Raw genomic sequence first — 24,083 nt, forward strand, 5'->3', positions numbered from 1 at the left:
TCTTAATATAGATACATAGTAACTAGTAAGACAAAAGTCAAAAAGTAATAACATTAAACTATAGATGTATGTATTATTTAAGTGTTTAGATAGTTGCAGGTAAGCATTTATTATGCATTAATATTCTCCGGACTGTACAGTCCACTGGTTAACTAATTGAACTTAACGGTCGTATATGTTATATATCTTATACATATAACGATTCATTATTTGAATACTTAACAATGTAAATAAATCATAATAATTTATTTTTTATGTTCGATGTCCATAAAATTTAAATCTTTATCTCCTATAAATATTACCGAAGTTATATTGTGAAATTCAAAACAAATTACTACCAATCATACTAATATATTGCATATTAAATATACACATATAATTAAAACTAATAAATAATAAATGAAATGTTGTATTCGAGCAGATTTGAGTCTGAAGTGATCAGAAGTAATCTACTGACTGCGTCGTACATTTTAAAAATGATGGTCGTATCTCGTATAAACAACGAAATCGCTTAGGTACATATTAAATTCTTAACGCTAAACGAGGGATATAAACACTATAAACATTAAATAGATGTATTCTCTATATGATTTGATGAAAAACTATTTATATATAAACTATTTTTTATGCTGTTGGCGTAATTGCTAAACGTTGAAACCTTAACAAACATAAAACGTGTAAAAAAACAAAGTTCAAAAAGATACTTCGTTAAATCGTTATACGGTGGTATAGGTACCATACAGAAAATTATGCGTGTACGAAAAAACAAGCCATTCGATTTTTTAACCTTTATTAACCTTTCAAACTCGTCGTAGCATTTATGAGTCAGCACTCAAATTTCGAAAAGATTAAACAAAAACTCAAATTCAAAAAATTCGAAAAATACGTAAAATCTAAGTGCCAAAAATAAAAATATAATCGTAACTTCGCAACAAAACGTCCGATTCCTTTGGTTTTGGTAGCGTTCGAATTTTTACAAAAACGTCTAAACGATGCGTAGAAAAAAATCGCTCTAACCACCCAAAAATTAATTGTTTCGTGGCGACAAAGTCCAAAAACTGCAAAATCCTAATTTCCGACGCCAAAAATAGGGGTAAAAATGAATTCTACAGTGTCACCACGGGACGCCGATTTTGATCACAGACCTACGAAAAACTGAACTTGTGAACTTCAGAAACGTGGAACAAATATTAAACATTTTTTAAAATATCCATGGGGGGAGGGGCACAAGGAGCCATAGGACACTGCTACCACCGGAGGACTTTATGTAAAACGACTTTAAACAGAAATTTCCGTGAAGTAACTATGCCCCATACATCGAAACCCGGCCGAGTAACACTCGACTAAAAAATTCAAATTTCGGAATTCCAAGACCCCAATGTGGGGTAAAAACGGCATTTACGGTGTCCACGACAGATACCGCTTTTGATCAGCATCATCCAAAATACCAGAATCTTGAGTTTCAAACACGTCGAACGACCACTAAGGTTTTTCAAAAATATATTTGAGGGAAACAAATATTTATGCAAATATACAGTACTTATAACTTTTTTTTTTTATTTATTTATTTATTAAAATTAAAATGTTTCAGCATTTTATCATGCTATTACAAGTTTACTAACGTGTTCAATTACAAATAACAAATTACAATTACTAATATTTTTAGTTAGTGATATAGTGATATACATGCTAATGTTAGTTAATATTTATTTATTAGTGGTAATTTAAAATCGATCTTCGTCTTCGCTTGATTGTGATAGAAGGAGATCTTGGGGTAGACGTGGTTTTAAACGCCGATTTTTCGTTTTTTTTTTCCCAGGTTGTAGAACCGTGCGCCATCAGATGTATTGAGATTAGCATGAAAGTTTTTGAATTATATTTTTATCCAGTCTCGGATAAGAGGGATTCCCGTGACTTATAACTTTATACATAATAATAGTACTACTCATAGATAATGATGAAACACACTGCGAAATTAAGTATATTTACGCTATTGCAAAGATGTTTAAAGTCTACCTTTTGTAACTTGTACCTACGTATAATAAGTAATATAGTTGTTTTATTTACATAGAATATTATATGACTTTGACGTTTGCAATTTGTGAATATATTTCGTACAAATTGTACCAAGTCGTAATTTTTCATAGTTTTTTTGTTGCTTTTGGTAATTTAAATGTAGAAGGTTCAGTATTATCATACCGTTTAGGGTGATGTTAAACTTTTATTACTGAAACACATAATTATATATGCAAACTTGCAGTAAGTAAATAAAATAAATATTTAAAAAAGTTTTATATTGTATAACATAACTTTTCTAAAACTTTGCATTTTACAACTCGTTATTTCAACACATGATATAATCTGTTGTTATGATATTCATCTATAGATTTTGAGATTCAAATTGAAATACTAACATTTTTAATATTGGTTGTTTCGTTTCGAAATCTTCGAGGCTCAACGCATTGACACCTCAAGATCAAATTTCTGTTCTAAAGAATTTTGAATTTCAATTTTAAAACTAAGAAATTGCTAAAACCAAATTTCCTGCCAATTTTTTTTTTAAACTGCACATTTAAATCACCATTTACCGTCTAAATAATTGAGTTGAAAAACTTTTACTAATCGGAAGACGCATCTAGGGACGAATTTGTGTCGGTCTTTGAACATTTTATCTAAAGGGGCCAGTATTAAAGGATTTAGTTTTGGAGTTTTGGATAACGTAATAACTAATAATAAATTGAGTTTTAACACAAAAATTTATGAACAATTTAGAATTTGGACAGTTACACTGTAACAAAGTCATAAATGAGTAGATAATTTTTATATAATATGCAATGGTTCGTGAGGAATAATATTGAACATTTTGAAAGTGCAGTAGGGTTGCCTATACAAAACACCTTCAAGTCTGCATGACAATATAATAAAATACATAATGCACTCAATTTCACTATTTGAGGTGTACTGTAAGATAAAATAATTAATAAAATAAATTATATCATAGAGATAGAATATTAGAAGAATCTACCAATATTCTATATTTCAAAAATAATTAAATTGTATAAAATTTGCCTATATAGACTGCTTCTATTGACAAAAAAAAAATCCGACAAACTGGCTATATTAATTAAGCATATGAATATATTATGATCACTAATATTTTTGAAAATATAAACAAAAAATAAGATCACAAATGTCCATAAAACTTTACTCATAAGTCATAAATTTTTTTTATAACTAGGTATTAAAAACCTTTATTTTGATATTTATCAAAATCACAAAAAAAAACACTAACTCTTTTCTTGTTAAAAGTTGTCTGTCCTGTATTTTTAAGTTTTGAAAATGTTACACATGATTTTTTATACGTAGTTGTAGTTCATAAGATTAAAATCATAAAATCTAGATATATAAAAAGATAATTATTTTTTATACACATTTCAAGTTCATATTTGATTGAAATCAAATATATAAACAAAGATGACTAATGATTTATAATTGAAAAATATTTGTGGGCATATAAAAATTTTAGAATATATTATTACATTTCATACATTTATTGGCCTTTAAAATGCATTTTATTTCTAATAAAAATGAATTTAACCATAAAATAATAAAAGTGAATTGCATAAAATTATTAGATTTATCGGAATCTTCTAGTCCAATATAAATGTAGGATGTTGAAACTTTTCAATGTGGTAAAAATGTTAATTCAGGTTTCAGCGAGCCTTGAAAGATCTGCTATACTGCAATCAGAAAAAATGTAGTCACTTAAAATGTGAAATTGGTGGAGAACAACATTAGAATACAGAGTTTTATACGCTGTTAAAAATATGAATTTAAAATACGAGTCAAAATTATCATATAAAAGCATGTTTTATAGTGTTTATAAAGTATTGGCTTAAATGAAATGTATGAAAGTAATTAATGCTAAATAAGAAACATATTCTCTATATAGTGGTTAAGGTTTCAAGATACTAAATTGAGAATTGAGTGTTTCATAAACCATAAAAAATTTGAATTTGTAATATACGTCAAAATTATCATATAAAAGCATGTTTTATAGAGTTTATGAAACATTGGCTTAAATGTAATGTATGAAAGTAATTAATGCTAAATAAGAAACATATTCTCTATCTAGTGGTTAAGGTTACAAGATATTAACATAAGAATTTATAATTTATAAGCAATTAAAAAAATGAATTTGTAAAATACTTCAAATTTACCATATAAAAACATGTTTTATAGTGTTTATAAAGTATTGGCTTAAATGAAATGTATGAAAGTAATTAATGCTAAATAAGAAACATATTCTCTATCTAGTGGTTAAGGTTTCAATATATTAACATGAGAATTGAATATTTTATAAGCAATTAAAAAAATGAATTTGTAAAATACGTCAAATTTACCATATAAAAACTTTTTTTATAGTATTTATGAAGTATTGGCTTTAATGAAATGTATGAAAGTAATTAATGCTAAAAAAGAAACATATTCTCTTTCTACTGGTCAATGATTCAAAATACTAACTTGAGAATTGACTTTTCTATAAAAAGTTAAAAATAGGAATTTATAATTCTCATTAAAATTATCATATAAAACCATGTTTTATAATGTTTATGAAGTATCAGCATCAATGAAATACAAGGAATTAAGAATGCTAAATAAGAATTATTCACTTAATTTATTGGTCTTGGTTTCATGATACTAACTTTTTGTGTCACTAATATTAAGTTGCTATCAATTACATACAGTTATTATTAAACGTACCATGCAAAATACCATTATTATTATTATTATTATCAGTATTGTCTAGTCAAATTTCAACATGGGATGTCCAAATTTTCCCAAGTGCTAAAAACCATAATTCATGTTTCATCATGGCTTGAAAGATCTGCTGTACTGCAATCTGAAAAAATGTAGTCAGTTAAAATGTGAAATTGATGGAGTACAACATTAGAATACAGAGTTTTATACGCAGTTAATAATATGAATTTAAAATACGAGTCAAAATTATCATATAAAAGCATGTTATATAATGTTTATGAAACATTAACTTAAATGAAATGTATGAAAGTAATTAATGCTAAATAAGAAACATATTCTCTATATAGTGGTTAAGGTTTCAAGATACTAAATTGAGAATTTAGTATTTTATAAGCAATTAAAAAATTGAATTAGTAAAATACGTCAAATTACCATATAAAAACATGTTTTATAGTGTTTATAAAGTATTGGCTTAAAGAAATGTATGAAAATAATTAATGCTAAATCAGATCCATTTTTTCTTTCTAGTGGTCAAGTTTCAAGATACTAAATTGAGAATTGAGTGTTTCATAAACCATACAAAATTTGAATTTGTAATATACGTCAAAATTATCATATAAAATCATGTTTATAGAGTTTATGAAACATTGGCTTAAATGTAATGTATGAAAATAATTAATGCTAAATCAGATCCATTTTTCTTTCTAGTGGTCAAAGTTTCAAGATACTAAATTGAGAATTGAGTGTTTTATAAGCCATAAAAAATTTGAATTTGTATTATACGTCAAAATTATTATATGAAAACATGTTTTATAGTGTTTTGAGGTATCGGCTTAAATGAAATGAATGAAAGTAATTAATGCTGAATAAGAAACATATTCTTCATCTAGTGGTCAAGGTTTCACAATACTAACTTGAGAATTGACTTTTTTTAAAAAGTTAAAAATAGGAATTTATAATTCTCATTAAAATAATCATATAAAATCATGTTTTATAGTGTTTATGAAGTATCAGCATCAATAAAAATACAAGGAATTAAGAATGCTAAATAAGAATTATTCACTTAATTTATTGGTCTTGGTTTCATGATACTAACTTTTTGTGTCACTAATATTAAGTTGCTATCAATTACATACAGTTATTATTAAACGTACCATGCAAAATACCATTATTATTATTATTATTATCAGTATTGTCTAGTCAAATTTCAACATGGGATGTCCAAATTTTCCCAAGTGCTAAAAACGATAATTCATGTTTCATCATGGCTTGAAAGATCTGCTGTACTGCAATCTGAAAAAATGTAGTCAGTTATAATGTGAAATTGATGGAGTACAACATTAGAATACAGAGTTTTATACGCAGTTAATAATATGAATTTAAAATACGAGTCAAAATTATCATATAAAAGCATGTTTTATAATGTTTATGAAGTATCAGCATCAATCAAATACATGGAAGTTAATAATGCTAAATAAGAATCATTTACTTAATCTAATGGTAAGGGTTTCATAACATTAACTTTTTGTTACACTTCTATTATGTTGCTATCAATTACATTCATTTAACATTACACGTACCGTGCAAAACACCATTATTAATATTAATACCTTCTAATCCATATTAAACATAGGATGTTGAAACTATTCCAAGCGCTAAAAATGTTAATTCATGCTCAGCAACCGTTGAGTGATCTGTTGCACTGCAATCTGAAAAATATGAAAGTTAATAATGGTAAATAAGCATCATTACTTAATCTAATGGTCAAGGTTACATGACTTTTAGTAACACTACTATTAATTGAATCACAATTATATTCTATACCCATTACTCGTACTTTGCATAAAACCATTATTATTATCAGTATCGTCTAGTCCATTTTCAACGTAGGATGTTGTAACTTTGTCAAGTGTTTAAAACGTTAATTCATGTCTTAGCAGTCCTTGAGTGATCTGCTGTACTGCCATCTAAAAAAAAATTGTCGGTTAAATATGTATAATGGTTGGAGGATAAAATGTCAATACTACACACCATAAAGAGATCGAAAGTCTGTTTATGACAACTAGTACGTGGACAACGGTGAATAATTCAGAAATGGAAATAATCAAACAAAAACTAACAGACAAACTTCATTCCTATTTCAAAATACTTGAAAACAATTTAAAGTTGAAATTTAAATACAAATACGAATATAAAACTGCAAAAAGATATGAAACATAAATCAGACAGTAAATACAAACGATTATATCAATAGATAAACAATGTTTTATATCACTAAACCACAATCATGGATGAAAAACATCATATCAATTCGGATTAGAATATTCAACTTATTAGATTTTATCTCTGGCCGCCGAATTCAAAAATGTTTAATATTATAATATTTTCAGAAACAAATACAATTTCAAAACTGATTAACTGAGCATAATATAATGAAATAAATTTCCAATAATATTTTGTACTTTGTAAATTAAGCAGGCAGTTGTATAAATATCATGAGTCTTAATATAGATACATAGTAACTAGTAAGACAAAAGTCAAAAAGTAATAACATTAAACTATAGATGTATGTATTATTTAAGTGTTTAGATAGTTGCAGGTAAGCATTTATTATGCATTAATATTCTCCGGACTGTACAGTCCACTGGTTAACTAATTGAACTTAACGGTCGTATATGTTATATATCTTATACATATAACGATTCATTATTTGAATACTTAACAATGTAAATAAATCATAATAATTTATTTTTTATGTTCGATGTCCATAAAATTTAAATCTTTATCTCCTATAAATATTACCGAAGTTATATTGTGAAATTCAAAACAAATTACTACCAATCATACTAATATATTGCATATTAAATATACACATATAATTAAAACTAATAAATAATAAATGAAATGTTGTATTCGAGCAGATTTGAGTCTGAAGTGATCAGAAGTAATCTACTGACTGCGTCGTACATTTTAAAAATGATGGTCGTATCTCGTATAAACAACGAAATCGCTTAGGTACATATTAAATTCTTAACGCTAAACGAGGGATATAAACACTATAAACATTAAATAGATGTATTCTCTATATGATTTGATGAAAAACTATTATATAACTATTTTTATGCTGTTGGCGTAATTGCTAAACGTTGAAACCTTAACAAACATAAAACGTGTAAAAAAACAAAGTTCAAAAAGATACTTCGTTAAATCGTTATACGGTGGTATAGGTACCATACAGAAAATTATGCGTGTACGAAAAAACAAGCCATTCGATTTTTTAACCTTTATTAACCTTTCAAACTCGTCGTAGCATTTATGAGTCAGCACTCAAATTTCGAAAAGATTAAACAAAAACTCAAATTCAAAAAATTCGAAAAATACGTAAAATCTAAGTGCCAAAAATAAAAATATAATCGTAACTTCGCAACAAAACGTCCGATTCCTTTGGTTTTGGTAGCGTTCGAATTTTTACAAAAACGTCTAAACGATGCGTAGAAAAAAATCGCTCTAACCACCCAAAAATTAATTGTTTCGTGGCGACAAAGTCCAAAAACTGCAAAATCCTAATTTCCGACGCCAAAAATAGGGGTAAAAATGAATTCTACAGTGTCACCACGGGACGCCGATTTTGATCACAGACCTACGAAAAACTGAACTTGTGAACTTCAGAAACGTGGAACAAATATTAAACATTTTTTAAAATATCCATGGGGGGAGGGGCACAAGGAGCCATAGGACACTGCTACCACCGGAGGACTTTATGTAAAACGACTTTAAACAGAAATTTCCGTGAAGTAACTATGCCCCATACATCGAAACCCGGCCGAGTAACACTCGACTAAAAAATTCAAATTTCGGAATTCCAAGACCCCAATGTGGGGTAAAAACGGCATTTACGGTGTCCACGACAGATACCGCTTTTGATCAGCATCATCCAAAATACCAGAATCTTGAGTTTCAAACACGTCGAACGACCACTAAGGTTTTTCAAAAATATATTTGAGGGAAACAAATATTTATGCAAATATACAGTACTTATAACTTTTTTTTTTTTATTTATTTATTTATTAAAATTAAAATGTTTCAGCATTTTATCATGCTATTACAAGTTTACTAACGTGTTCAATTACAAATAACAAATTACAATTACTAATATTTTTAGTTAGTGATATAGTGATATACATGCTAATGTTAGTTAATATTTATTTATTAGTGGTAATTTAAAATCGATCTTCGTCTTCGCTTGATTGTGATAGAAGGAGATCTTGGGGTAGACGTGGTTTTAAACGCCGATTTTTCGTTTTTTTTTTCCCAGGTTGTAGAACCGTGCGCCATCAGATGTATTGAGATTAGCATGAAAGTTTTTGAATTATATTTTTATCCAGTCTCGGATAAGAGGGATTCCCGTGAGTTACAACTTTATACATAATAATAGTACTACTCATAGATAATGATGAAACACACTGCGAAATTAAGTATATTTACGCTATTACAAAGATGTTTAAAGTCTACCTTTTGTAACTTGTACCTACGTATAATAAGTAATATAGTTGTTTTATTTACATAGAATATTATATGACTTTGACGTTTGCAATTTGTGAATATATTTCGTACAAATTGTACCAAGTCGTAATTTTTCATAGTTTTTTTGTTGCTTTTGGTAATTTAAATGTAGAAGGTTCAGTATTATCATACCGTTTAGGGTGATGTTAAACTTTTATTACTGAAACACATAATTATATATGCAAACTTGCAGTAAGTAAATAAAATAAATATTTAAAAAAGTTTTATATTGTATAACATAACTTTTCTAAAACTTTGCATTTTACAACTCGTTATTTCAACACATGATATAATCTGTTGTTATGATATTCATCTATACATTTTGAGATTCAAATTGAAATACTAACATTTTTAATATTGGTTGTTTCGTTTCGAAATCTTCGAGGCTCAACGCATTGACACCTCAAGATCAAATTTCTGTTCTAAAGAATTTTGAATTTCAATTTTAAAACTAAGAAATTGCTAAAACCAAATTTCCTGCCAATTTTTTTTTTAAACTGCACATTTAAATCACCATTTACCGTCTAAATAATTGAGTTGAAAAACTTTTACTAATCGGAAGACGCATCTAGGGACGAATTTGTGTCGGTCTTTGAACATTTTATCTAAAGGGGCCAGTATTAAAGGATTTAGTTTTGGAGTTTTGGATAACGTAATAACTAATAATAAATTGAGTTTTAACACAAAAATTTATGATCAATTTAGAATTTGGACAGTTACACTGTAACAAAGTCATAAATGAGTAGATAATTTTTATATAATATGCAATGGTTCGTGAGGAATAATATTGAACATTTTGAAAGTGCAGTAGGGTTGCCTATACAAAACACCTTCAAGTCTGCATGACAATATAATAAAATACATAATGCACTCAATTTCACAATTTGAGGTGTACTGTAAGATAAAATAATTAATAAAATAAATTATATCATAGAGATAGAATATTAGAAGAATCTACCAATATTCTATATTTCAAAAATAATTAAATTGTATAAAATTTGCCTATATAGACTGCTTCTATTGACAAAAAAAAAATCCGACAAACTGGCTATATTAATTAAGCATATGAATATATTATGATCACTAATATTTTTGAAAATATAAACAAAAAATAAGATCACAAATGTCCATAAAACTTTACTCATAAGTCATAAATTATTTTTATAACTAGGTATTAAAAACCTTTATTTTGATATTTATCAAAATCACAAAAAAAAACACTAACTCTTTTCTTCTTAAAAGTTGTCTGTCCTGTATTTTTAAGTTTTGAAAATGTTACACATGATTTTTTATACGTAGTTGTAGTTCATAAGATTAAAATCATAAAATCTAGATATATAAAAAGATAATTATTTTTTATACACATTTCAAGTTCATATTTGATTGAAATCAAATATATAAACAAAGATGACTAATGATTTATAATTGAAAAATATTTGTGGGCATATAAAAATTTTAGAATATATTATTACATTTCATACATTTATTGGCCTTTAAAATGCATTTTATTTCTAATAAAAATGAATTTAACCATAAAATAATAAAAGTGAATTGCATAAAATTATTAGATTTATCGGAATCTTCTAGTCCAATATAAATGTAGGATGTTGAAACTTTTCAATGTGGTAAAAATGTTAATTCAGGTTTCAGCGAGCCTTGAAAGATCTGCTATACTGCAATCAGAAAAAATGTAGTCACTTAAAATGTGAAATAGGTGGAGAACAACATTAGAATACAGAGTTTTATACGCTGTTAAAAATATGAATTTAAAATACGAGTAAAAATTATCATATAAAAGCATGTTTTATAGTGTTTATAAAGTATTGGCTTAAATGAAATGTATGAAAGTAATTAATGCTAAATAAGAAACATATTCTCTATATAGTGGTTAAGGTTTCAAGATACTAAATTGAGAATTGAGTGTTTCATAAACCATAAAAAATTTGAATTTGTAATATACGTCAAAATTATCATATAAAAGCATGTTTTATAGAGTTTATGAAACATTGGCTTAAATGTAATGTATGAAAGTAATTAATGCTAAATAAGAAACATATTCTCTATCTAGTGGTAAGGTTACAAGATATTAACATAAGAATTTATAATTTATAAGCAATTAAAAAAATGAATTTGTAAAATACTTCAAATTTACCATATAAAAACATGTTTTATAGTGTTTATAAAGTATTGGCTTAAATGAAATGTATGAAAGTAATTAATGCTAAATAAGAAACATATTCTCTATCTAGTGGTTAAGGTTTCAATATATTAACATGAGAATTGAATATTTTATAAGCAATTAAAAAAATGAATTTGTAAAATACGTCAAATTTACCATATAAAAACTTTTTTATAGTATTTATGAAGTATTGGCTTTAATGAAATGTATGAAAGTAATTAATGCTAAAAAAGAAACATATTCTCTTTCTACTGGTCAATGATTCAAAATACTAACTTGAGAATTGACTTTTCTATAAAAAGTTAAAAATAGGAATTTATAATTCTCATTAAAATTATCATATAAAACCATGTTTTATAATGTTTATGAAGTATCAGCATCAATGAAATACAAGGAATTAAGAATGCTAAATAAGAGTTATTCACTTAATTTATTGGTCTTGGTTTCATGATACTAACTTTTTGTGTCACTAATATTAAGTTGCTATCAATTACATACAGTTATTATTAAACGTACCATGCAAAATACCATTATTATTATTATTATTATCAGTATTGTCTAGTCAAATTTCAACATGGGATGTCCAAATTTTCCCAAGTGCTAAAAACCATAATTCATGTTTCATCATGGCTTGAAAGATCTGCTGTACTGCAATCTGAAAAAATGTAGTCAGTTAAAATGTGAAATTGATGGAGTACAACATGAGAATACAGAGTTTTATACGCAGTTAATAATATGAATTTAAAATACGAGTCAAAATTATCATATAAAAGCATGTTATATAATGTTTATGAAACATTAACTTAAATGAAATGTATGAAAGTAATTAATGCTAAATAAGAAACATATTCTCTATATAGTGGTTAAGGTTTCAAGATACTAAATTGAGAATTGAGTGTTTCATAAACCATAAAAATTTGAATTGTAATATAAGTCAAAATTATCATATAAAAGCATGTTTTATAGAGTTTATGAAACATTGGCTTAAATGTAATGTATGAAATAATTAATGCTAAATCAGATCCATTTTTTCTTTCTAGTGGTCAAAGTTTCAAGATACTAAATTGAGAATTGAGTGTTTCATAAACCATACAAAATTTGAATTTGTAATATACGTCAAAATTATCATATAAAAGCATGTTTTATAGAGTTTATGAAACATTGGCTTAAATGTAATGTATGAAAATAATTAATGCTAAATCAGATCCATTTTTTCTTTCTAGTGGTCAAAGTTTCAAGATACTAAATTGAGAATTGAGTGTTTTATAAGCCATAAAAAATTTGAATTTGTATTATACGTCAAAATTATTATATGAAAACATGTTTTATAGTGTTTTTGAGGTATCGGCTGAAATGAAATGAATGAAAGTAATTAATGCTGAATAAGAAACATATTCTTCATCTAGTGGTCAAGGTTTCACAATACTAACTTGAGAATTGACTTTTTTTTAAAAAGTTAAAAATAGGAATTTATAATTCTCATTAAAATAATCATATAAAATCATGTTTTATAGTGTTTATGAAGTATCAGCATCAATAAAAATACAAGGAATTAAGAATGCTAAATAAGAATTATTCACTTAATTTATTGGTCTTGGTTTCATGATACTAACTTTTTGTGTCACTAATATTAAGTTGCTATCAATTACATACAGTTATTATTAAACGTACCATGCAAAATACCATTATTATTATTATTATTATCAGTATTGTCTAGTCAAATTTCAACATGGGATGTCCAAATTTTCCCAAGTGCTAAAAACGATAATTCATGTTTCATCATGGCTTGAAAGATCTGCTGTACTGCAATCTGAAAAAATGTAGTCAGTTATAATGTGAAATTGATGGAGTACAACATTAGAATACAGAGTTTTATACGCAGTTAATAATATGAATTTAAAATACGAGTCAAAATTATCATATAAAAGCATGTTTTATAATGTTTATGAAGTATCAGCATCAATCAAATACATGGAAGTTAATAATGCTAAATAAGAATCATTTACTTAATCTAATGGTAAGGGTTTCATAACATTAACTTTTTGTTACACTTCTATTATGTTGCTATCAATTACATTCATTTAACATTACACGTACCGTGCAAAACACCATTATTAATATTAATACCTTCTAATCCATATTAAACATAGGATGTTGAAACTATTCCAAGCGCTAAAAATGTTAATTCATGCTCAGCAACCGTTGAGTGATCTGTTGCACTGCAATCTGAAAAATATGAAAGTTAATAATGGTAAATAAGCATCATTACTTAATCTAATGGTCAAGGTTACATGACTTTTAGTAACACTACTATTAATTGAATCACAATTATATTCTATACCCATTACTCGTACTTTGCATAAAACCATTATTATTATCAGTATCGTCTAGTCCATTTTCAACGTAGGATGTTGTAACTTTGTCAAGTGTTTAAAACGTTAATTCATGTCTTAGCAGTCCTTGAGTGATCTGCTGTACTGCCATCTAAAAAAAAATTGTCGGTTAAATATGTATAATGGTTGGAGGATAAAATGTCAATACTACACACCATAAAGAGATCGAAAGTCTGTTTATGACAACTAGTACGTGGACAACGGTGAATAATTCAGAAATGGAAATAATCAAACAAAAACTAACAGACAAACTTCATTCCTATTTCAAAATACTTGAAAACAATTTAAAGTTGAAATTTAAATACAAATACGAATATAAAACTGCAAAAAGATATGAAACATAAATCAGACAGTAAATACAAACGATTATATCAATAGATAAACAATGTTTTATATCACTAAACCACAATCATGGATGAAAAACATCATATCAATTCGGATTAGAATATTCAACTTATTAGATTTTATCTCTGGCCGCCGAATTCAAAAATGTTTAATATTATAATATTTTCAGAAACAAATACAATTTCAAAACTGATTAACTGAGCATAATATAATGAAATAAATTTCCAATAATATTTTGTACTTTGTAAATTAAGCAGGCAGTTGTATAAATATCATGAGTCTTAATATAGATACATAGTAACTAGTAAGACAAAAGTCAAAAAGTAATAACATTAAACTATAGATGTATGTATTATTTAAGTGTTTAGATAGTTGCAGGTAAGCATTTATTATGCATTAATATTCTCCGGACTGTACAGTCCACTGGTTAACTAATTGAACTTAACGGTCGTATATGTTATATATCTTATACATATAACGATTCATTATTTGAATACTTAACAATGTAAATAAATCATAATAATTTATTTTTTATGTTCGATGTCCATAAAATTTAAATCTTTATCTCCTATAAATATTACCGAAGTTATATTGTGAAATTCAAAACAAATTACTACCAATCATACTAATATATTGCATATTAAATATACACATATAATTAAAACTAATAAATAATAAATGAAATGTTGTATTCGAGCAGATTTGAGTCTGAAGTGATCAGAAGTAATCTACTGACTGCGTCGTACATTTTAAAAATGATGGTCGTATCTCGTATAAACAACGAAATCGCTTAGGTACATATTAAATTCTTAACGCTAAACGAGGGATATAAACACTATAAACATTAAATAGATGTATTCTCTATATGATTTGATGAAAAACTATTATATATAAACTATTTTTTATGCTGTTGGCGTAATTGCTAAACGTTGAAACCTTAACAAACATAAAACGTGTAAAAAAACAAAGTTCAAAAAGATACTTCGTTAAATCGTTATACGGTGGTATAGGTACCATACAGAAAATTATGCGTGTACGAAAAAACAAGCCATTCGATTTTTTAACCTTTATTAACCTTTCAAACTCGTCGTAGCATTTATGAGTCAGCACTCAAATTTCGAAAAGATTAAACAAAAACTCAAATTCAAAAAATTCGAAAAATACGTAAAATCTAAGTGCCAAAAATAAAAATATAATCGTAACTTCGCAACAAAACGTCCGATTCCTTTGGTTTTGGTAGCGTTCGAATTTTTACAAAAACGTCTAAACGATGCGTAGAAAAAAATCGCTCTAACCACCCAAAAATTAATTGTTTCGTGGCGACAAAGTCCAAAAACTGCAAAATCCTAATTTCCGACGCCAAAAATAGGGGTAAAAATGAATTCTACAGTGTCACCACGGGACGCCGATTTTGATCACAGACCTACGAAAAACTGAACTTGTGAACTTCAGAAACGTGGAACAAATATTAAACATTTTTTAAAATATCCATGGGGGGAGGGGCACAAGGAGCCATAGGACACTGCTACCACCGGAGGACTTTATGTAAAACGACTTTAAACAGAAATTTCCGTGAAGTAACTATGCCCCATACATCGAAACCCGGCCGAGTAACACTCGACTAAAAAATTCAAATTTCGGAATTCCAAGACCCCAATGTGGGGTAAAAACGGCATTTACGGTGTCCACGACAGATACCGCTTTTGATCAGCATCATCCAAAATACCAGAATCTTGAGTTTCAAACACGTCGAACGACCACTAAGGTTTTTCAAAAATATATTTGAGGGAAACAAATATTTATGCAAATATACAGTACTTATAACTTTTTTTTTTTATTTATTTATTTATTAAAATTAAAATGTTTCAGCATTTTATCATGCTATTACAAGTTTACTAACGTGTTCAATTACAAATAACAAATTACAATTACTAATATTTTTAGTTAGTGATATAGTGATATACATGCTAATGTTAGTTAATATTTATTTATTAGTGGTAATTTAAAATCGATCTTCGTCTTCGCTTGATTGTGATAGAAGGAGATCTTGGGGTAGACGTGGTTTTAAACGCCGATTTTTCGTTTTTTTTTCCCAGGTTGTAGAACCGTGCGCCATCAGATGTATTGAGATTAGCATGAAAGTTTTTGAATTATATTTTTATCCAGTCTCGGATAAGAGGGATTCCCGTGACTTATAACTTTATACATAATAATAGTACTACTCATAGATAATGATGAAACACACTGCGAAATTAAGTATATTTACGCTATTACAAAGATGTTTAAAGTCTACCTTTTGTAACTTGTACCTACGTATAATAAGTAATATAGTTGTTTTATTTACATAGAATATTATATGACTTTGACGTTTGCAATTTGTGAATATATTTCGTACAAATTGTACCAAGTCGTAATTTTTCATAGTTTTTTTGTTGCTTTTGGTAATTTAAATGTAGAAGGTTCAGTATTATCATACCGTTTAGGGTGATGTTAAACTTTTATTACTGAAACACATAATTATATATGCAAACTTGCAGTAAGTAAATAAAATAAATATTTAAAAAAGTTTTATATTGTATAACATAACTTTTCTAAAACTTTGCATTTTACAACTCGTTATTTCAACACATGATATAATCTGTTGTTATGATATTCATCTATACATTTTGAGATTCAAATTGAAATACTAACATTTTTAATATTGGTTGTTTCGTTTCGAAATCTTCGAGGCTCAACGCATTGACACCTCAAGATCAAATTTCTGTTCTAAAGAATTTTGAATTTCAATTTTAAAACTAAGAAATTGCTAAAACCAAATTTCCTGCCAATTTTTTTTTTAAACTGCACATTTAAATCACCATTTACCGTCTAAATAATTGAGTTGAAAAACTTTTACTAATCGGAAGACGCATCTAGGGACGAATTTGTGTCGGTCTTTGAACATTTTATCTAAAGGGGCCAGTATTAAAGGATTTAGTTTTGGAGTTTTGGATAACGTAATAACTAATAATAAATTGAGTTTTAACACAAAAATTTATGATCAATTTAGAATTTGGACAGTTACACTGTAACAAAGTCATAAATGAGTAGATAATTTTTATATAATATGCAATGGTTCGTGAGGAATAATATTGAACATTTTGAAAGTGCAGTAGGGTTGCCTATACAAAACACCTTCAAGTCTGCATGACAATATAATAAAATACATAATGCACTCAATTTCACAATTTGAGGTGTACTGTAAGATAAAATAATTAATAAAATAAATTATATCATAGAGATAGAATATTAGAAGAATCTACCAATATTCTATATTTCAAAAATAATTAAATTGTATAAAATTTGCCTATATAGACTGCTTCTATTGACAAAAAAAAAATCCGACAAACTGGCTATATTAATTAAGCATATGAATATATTATGATCACTAATATTTTTGAAAATATAAACAAAAAATAAGATCACAAATGTCCATAAAACTTTACTCATAAGTCATAAATTATTTTTATAACTAGGTATTAAAAACCTTTATTTTGATATTTATCAAAATCACAAAAAAAAACACTAACTCTTTTCTTCTTAAAAGTTGTCTGTCCTGTATTTTTAAGTTTTGAAAATGTTACACATGATTTTTTATACGTAGTTGTAGTTCATAAGATTAAAATCATAAAATCTAGATATATAAAAAGATAATTATTTTTTATACACATTTCAAGTTCATATTTGATTGAAATCAAATATATAAACAAAGATGACTAATGATTTATAATTGAAAAATATTTGTGGGCATATAAAAATTTTAGAATATATTATTACATTTCATACATTTATTGGCCTTTAAAATGCATTTTATTTCTAATAAAAATGAATTTAACCATAAAATAATAAAAGTGAATTGCATAAAATTATTAGATTTATCGGAATCTTCTAGTCCAATATAAATGTAGGATGTTGAAACTTTTCAATGTGGTAAAAATGTTAATTCAGGTTTCAGCGAGCCTTGAAAGATCTGCTATACTGCAATCAGAAAAAATGTAGTCACTTAAAATGTGAAATAGGTGGAGAACAACATTAGAATACAGAGTTTTATACGCAGTTAAAAATATGAATTTAAAATACGAGTAAAAATTATCATATAAAAGCATGTTTTATAGTGTTTATAAAGTATTGGCTTAAATGAAATGTATGAAAGTAATTAATGCTAAATAAGAAACATATTCTCTATATAGTGGTTAAGGTTTCAAGATACAAAATTGAGAATTGAGTGTTTCATAAACCATAAAAAATTTGAATTTGTAATATACGTCAAAATTATCATATAAAAGCATGTTTTATAGAGTTTATGAAACATTGGCTTAAATGTAATGTATGAAAGTAATTAATGCTAAATAAGAAACATATTCTCTATCTAGTGGTAAAGGTTACAAGATATTAACATAAGAATTTATAATTTATAAGCAATTAAAAAAATGAATTTGTAAAATACTTCAAATTTACCATATAAAAACATGTTTTATAGTGTTTATAAAGTATTGGCTTAAATGAAATGTATGAAAGTAATTAATGCTAAATAAGAAACATATTCTCTATATAGTGGTTAAGGTTTCACAATACTAACTTGAGAATTGACTTTTCTATAAAAAGTTAAAAATAGGAATTTATAATTCTCATTAAAATTATCATATAAAACCATGTTTTATGTTTATGAAGTATCAGCATCAATGAAATACAAGGAATTAAGAATGCTAAATAAGAGTTATTCACTTAATTTATTGGTCTTGGTTTCATGATACTAACTTTTTGTGTCACTAATATTAAGTTGCTATCAATTACATACAGTTATTATTAAACGTACCATGCAAAATACCATTATTATTATTATTATTATCAGTATTGTCTAGTCAAATTTCAACATGGGATGTCCAAATTTTCCCAAGTGCTAAAAACCATAATTCATGTTTCATCATGGCTTGAAAGATCTGCTGTACTGCAATCTGAAAAAATGTAGTCAGTTAAAATGTGAAATTGATGGAGTACAACATGAGAATACAGAGTTTTATACGCAGTTAATAATATGAATTTAAAATACGAGTCAAAATTATCATATAAAAGCATGTTATATAATGTTTATGAAACATTAACTTAAATGAAATGTATGAAAGTAATTAATGCTAAATAAGAAACATATTCTCTATATAGTGGTTAAGGTTTCAAGATACTAAATTGAGAATTGAGTGTTTCATAAACCATACAAAATTTGAATGTGTAATATAAGTCAAAATTATCATATAAAAGCATGTTTTATAGAGTTTATGAAACATTGGCTTAAATGTAATGTATGAAAATAATTAATGCTAAATCAGATCCATTTTTTCTTTCTAGTGGTCAAAGTTTCAAGATACTAAATTGAGAATTGAGTGTTTCATAAACCATACAAAATTTGAATTTGTAATATACGTCAAAATTATCATATAAAATCATGTTTTATAGAGTTTATGAATCATTGGCTTAAATGTAATGTATGAAAATAATTAATGCTAAATCAGATCCATTTTTTCTTTCTAGTGGTCAAAGTTTCAAGATACTAAATTGAGAATTGAGTGTTTTATAAGCCATAAAAAATTTGAATTTGTATTATACGTCAAAATTATTATATGAAAACATGTTTTATAGTGTTTATGAGGTATCGGCTTAAATGAAATGAATGAAAGTAATTAATGCTGAATAAGAAACATATTCTTCATCTAGTGGTCAAGGTTTCACAATACTAACTTGAGAATTGACTTTTTTTTAAAAAGTTAAAAATAGGAATTTATAATTCTCATTAAAATAATCATATAAAATCATGTTTTATAGTGTTTATGAAGTATCAGCATCAATAAAAATACAAGGAATTAAGAATGCTAAATAAGAATTATTCACTTAATTTATTGGTCTTGGTTTCATGATACTAACTTTTTGTGTCACTAATATTAAGTTGCTATCAATTACATACAGTTATTATTAAACGTACCATGCAAAATACCATTATTATTATTATTATTATCAGTATTGTCTAGTCAAATTTCAACATGGGATGTCCAAATTTTCCCAAGTGCTAAAAACGATAATTCATGTTTCATCATGGCTTGAAAGATCTGCTGTACTGCAATCTGAAAAAATGTAGTCAGTTATAATGTGAAATTGATGGAGTACAACATTAGAATACAGAGTTTTATACGCAGTTAATAATATGAATTTAAAATACGAGTCAAAATTATCATATAAAAGCATGTTTTATAATGTTTATGAAGTATCAGCATCAATCAAATACATGGAAGTTAATAATGCTAAATAAGAATCATTTACTTAATCTAATGGTAAGGGTTTCATAACATTAACTTTTTGTTACACTTCTATTATGTTGCTATCAATTACATTCATTTAACATTACACGTACCGTGCAAAACACCATTATTAATATTAATACCTTCTAATCCATATTAAACATAGGATGTTGAAACTATTCCAAGCGCTAAAAATGTTAATTCATGCTCAGCAACCGTTGAGTGATCTGTTGCACTGCAATCTGAAAAATATGAAAGTTAATAATGGTAAATAAGCATCATTACTTAATCTAATGGTCAAGGTTACATGACTTTTAGTAACACTACTATTAATTGAATCACAATTATATTCTATACCCATTACTCGTACTTTGCATAAAACCATTATTATTATCAGTATCGTCTAGTCCATTTTCAACGTAGGATGTTGTAACTTTGTCAAGTGTTTAAAACGTTAATTCATGTCTTAGCAGTCCTTGAGTGATCTGCTGTACTGCCATCTAAAAAAAAATTGTCGGTTAAATATGTATAATGGTTGGAGGATAAAATGTCAATACTACACACCATAAAGAGATCGAAAGTCTGTTTATGACAACTAGTACGTGGACAACGGTGAATAATTCAGAAATGGAAATAATCAAACAAAAACTAACAGACAAACTTCATTCCTATTTCAAAATACTTGAAAACAATTTAAAGTTGAAATTTAAATACAAATACGAATATAAAACTGCAAAAAGATATGAAACATAAATCAGACAGTAAATACAAACGATTATATCAATAGATAAACAATGTTTTATATCACTAAACCACAATCATGGATGAAAAACATCATATCAATTCGGATTAGAATATTCAACTTATTAGATTTTATCTCTGGCCGCCGAATTCAAAAATGTTTAATATTATAATATTTTCAGAAACAAATACAATTTCAAAACTGATTAACTGAGCATAATATAATGAAATAAATTTCCAATAATATTTTGTACTTTGTAAATTAAGCAGGCAGTTGTATAAATATCATGAGTCTTAATATAGATACATAGTAACTAGTAAGACAAAAGTCAAAAAGTAATAACATTAAACTATAGATGTATGTATTATTTAAGTGTTTAGATAGTTGCAGGTAAGCATTTATTATGCATTAATATTCTCCGGACTGTACAGTCCACTGGTTAACTAATTGAACTTAACGGTCGTATATGTTATATATCTTATACATATAACGATTCATTATTTGAATACTTAACAATGTAAATAAATCATAATAATTTATTTTTTATGTTCGATGTCCATAAAATTTAAATCTTTATCTCCTATAAATATTACCGAAGTTATATTGTGAAATTCAAAACAAATTACTACCAATCATACTAATATATTGCATATTAAATATACACATATAATTAAAACTAATAAATAATAAATGAAATGTTGTATTCGAGCAGATTTGAGTCTGAAGTGATCAGAAGTAATCTACTGACTGCGTCGTACATTTTAAAAATGATGGTCGTATCTCGTATAAACAACGAAATCGCTTAGGTACATATTAAATTCTTAACGCTAAACGAGGGATATAAACACTATAAACATTAAATAGATGTATTCTCTATATGATTTGATGAAAATAACTATTTTTTATGCTGTTGGCGTAATTGCTAAACGTTGAAACCTTAACAAACATAAAACGTGTAAAAAAACAAAGTTCAAAAAGATACTTCGTTAAATCGTTATACGGTGGTATAGGTACCATACAGAAAATTATGCGTGTACGAAAAAACAAGCCATTCGATTTTTTAACCTTTATTAACCTTTCAAACTCGTCGTAGCATTTATGAGTCAGCACTCAAATTTCGAAAAGATTAAACAAAAACTCAAATTCAAAAAATTCGAAAAATACGTAAAATCTAAGTGCCAAAAATAAAAATATAACCGTAACTTCGCAACAAAACGTCCGATTCCTTTGGTTTTGGTAGCGTTCGAATTTTTACAAAAACGTCTAAACGATGCGTAGAAAAAAATCGCTCTAACCACCCAAAAATTAATTGTTTCGTGGCGACAAAGTCCAAAAACTGCAAAATCCTAATTTCCGACGCCAAAAATAGGGGTAAAAATGAATTCTACAGTGTCACCACGGGACGCCGATTTTGATCACAGACCTACGAAAAACTGAACTTGTGAACTTCAGAAACGTGGAACAAATATTAAACATTTTTTAAAATATCCATGGGGGGAGGGGCACAAGGAGCCATAGGACACTGCTACCACCGGAGGACTTTATGTAAAACGACTTTAAACAGAAATTTCCGTGAAGTAACTATGCCCCATACATCGAAACCCGGCCGAGTAACACTCGACTAAAAAATTCAAATTTCGGAATTCCAAGACCCCAATGTGGGGTAAAAACGGCATTTACGGTGTCCACGACAGATACCGCTTTTGATCAGCATCATCCAAAATACCAGAATCTTGAGTTTCAAACACGTCGAACGACCACTAAGGTTTTTCAAAAATATATTTGAGGGAAACAAATATTTATGCAAATATACAGTACTTATAACTTTTTTTTTTTATTTATTTATTTATTAAAATTAAAATGTTTCAGCATTTTATCATGCTATTACAAGTTTACTAACGTGTTCAATTACAAATAACAAATTACAATTACTAATATTTTTAGTTAGTGATATAGTGATATACATGCTAATGTTAGTTAATATTTATTTATTAGTGGTAATTTAAAATCGATCTTCGTCTTCGCTTGATTGTGATAGAAGGAGATCTTGGGGTAGACGTGGTTTTAAACGCCGATTTTTCGTTTTTTTTTTCCCAGGTTGTAGAACCGTGCGCCATCAGATGTATTGAGATTAGCATGAAAGTTTTTGAATTATATTTTTATCCAGTCTCGGATAAGAGGGATTCCCGTGACTTATAACTTTATACATAATAATAGTACTACTCATAGATAATGATGGAACACACTGCGAAATTAAGTATATTTACGCTATTGCAAAGATGTTTAAAGTCTACCTTTTGTAACTTGTACCTACGTATAATAAGTAATATAGTTGTTTTATTTACATAGAATATTATATGACTTTGACGTTTGCAATTTGTGAATATATTTCGTACAAATTGTACCAATTCGTAATTTTTCATTGTTTTTTTGTTGCTTTTGATAATTTAAATGTAGAAGGTTCAGTATTATCATACCGTTTAAGGTGATGTTAAACTTTTATTACTGAAACACATAATTATATATGCAAACTTGCAGTAAGTAAATAAAATAAATATTTCAAAAAGTTTTATATTGTATAACATAACTTTTCTAAAACTTTGAATTTTACAACTCGTTATTTCAACACATGATATAATCTGTTGTTATGATATTCATCTATAGATTTTGAGATTCAAATTGAAATACTAACATTTTTAATATTGGTTGTTTCGTTTCGAAATCTTCGAGGCTCAACGCATTGACACCTCCAGATCAAATTTCTGTTCTAAAGA

At 26.9% G+C, this 24,083-nt stretch overlaps 3 long non-coding RNA genes across 6 annotated transcripts; all 3 read right to left on the reverse strand.

Annotated features, from left to right (window-relative positions):
* Positions 1-3,588: 3,588 nt before the first annotated feature.
* LOC113556287 lies at positions 3,589-6,658 on the reverse strand. Of its 2 annotated transcripts, none has more exons than XR_003405481.1 (5): positions 6,599-6,658; positions 6,372-6,470; positions 5,916-6,054; positions 4,765-4,903; positions 3,589-3,740 (listed from the first exon to the last, which is right to left on the reverse strand). It is a non-coding gene; the product is annotated as an uncharacterized LOC113556287 (long non-coding RNA). The 2 variants fall into 2 exon arrangements; XR_003405482.1 differs by having other exon boundaries at positions 6,586-6,642.
* A 4,187-nt stretch (positions 6,659-10,845) lies between these two features.
* On the reverse strand, positions 10,846-13,917 carry LOC113556286. Of its 2 annotated transcripts, none has more exons than XR_003405479.1 (5): positions 13,858-13,917; positions 13,631-13,729; positions 13,175-13,313; positions 12,020-12,158; positions 10,846-10,997 (listed from the first exon to the last, which is right to left on the reverse strand). It is a non-coding gene; the product is annotated as an uncharacterized LOC113556286 (long non-coding RNA). The 2 variants fall into 2 exon arrangements; XR_003405480.1 differs by having other exon boundaries at positions 13,845-13,901.
* A 4,189-nt stretch (positions 13,918-18,106) lies between these two features.
* Positions 18,107-20,997, reverse strand: LOC113556285. Of its 2 annotated transcripts, none has more exons than XR_003405477.1 (5): positions 20,938-20,997; positions 20,711-20,809; positions 20,255-20,393; positions 19,097-19,235; positions 18,107-18,258 (listed from the first exon to the last, which is right to left on the reverse strand). It is a non-coding gene; the product is annotated as an uncharacterized LOC113556285 (long non-coding RNA). The 2 variants fall into 2 exon arrangements; XR_003405478.1 differs by having other exon boundaries at positions 20,925-20,981.
* Between the last annotated feature and the right edge of the window lie 3,086 nt (positions 20,998-24,083).

The sequence above is a fragment of the Rhopalosiphum maidis genome, chromosome 3, assembly GCF_003676215.2.
Source record: "Rhopalosiphum maidis isolate BTI-1 chromosome 3, ASM367621v3, whole genome shotgun sequence".
Classification (NCBI taxonomy): domain Eukaryota; kingdom Metazoa; phylum Arthropoda; class Insecta; order Hemiptera; family Aphididae; genus Rhopalosiphum; species Rhopalosiphum maidis.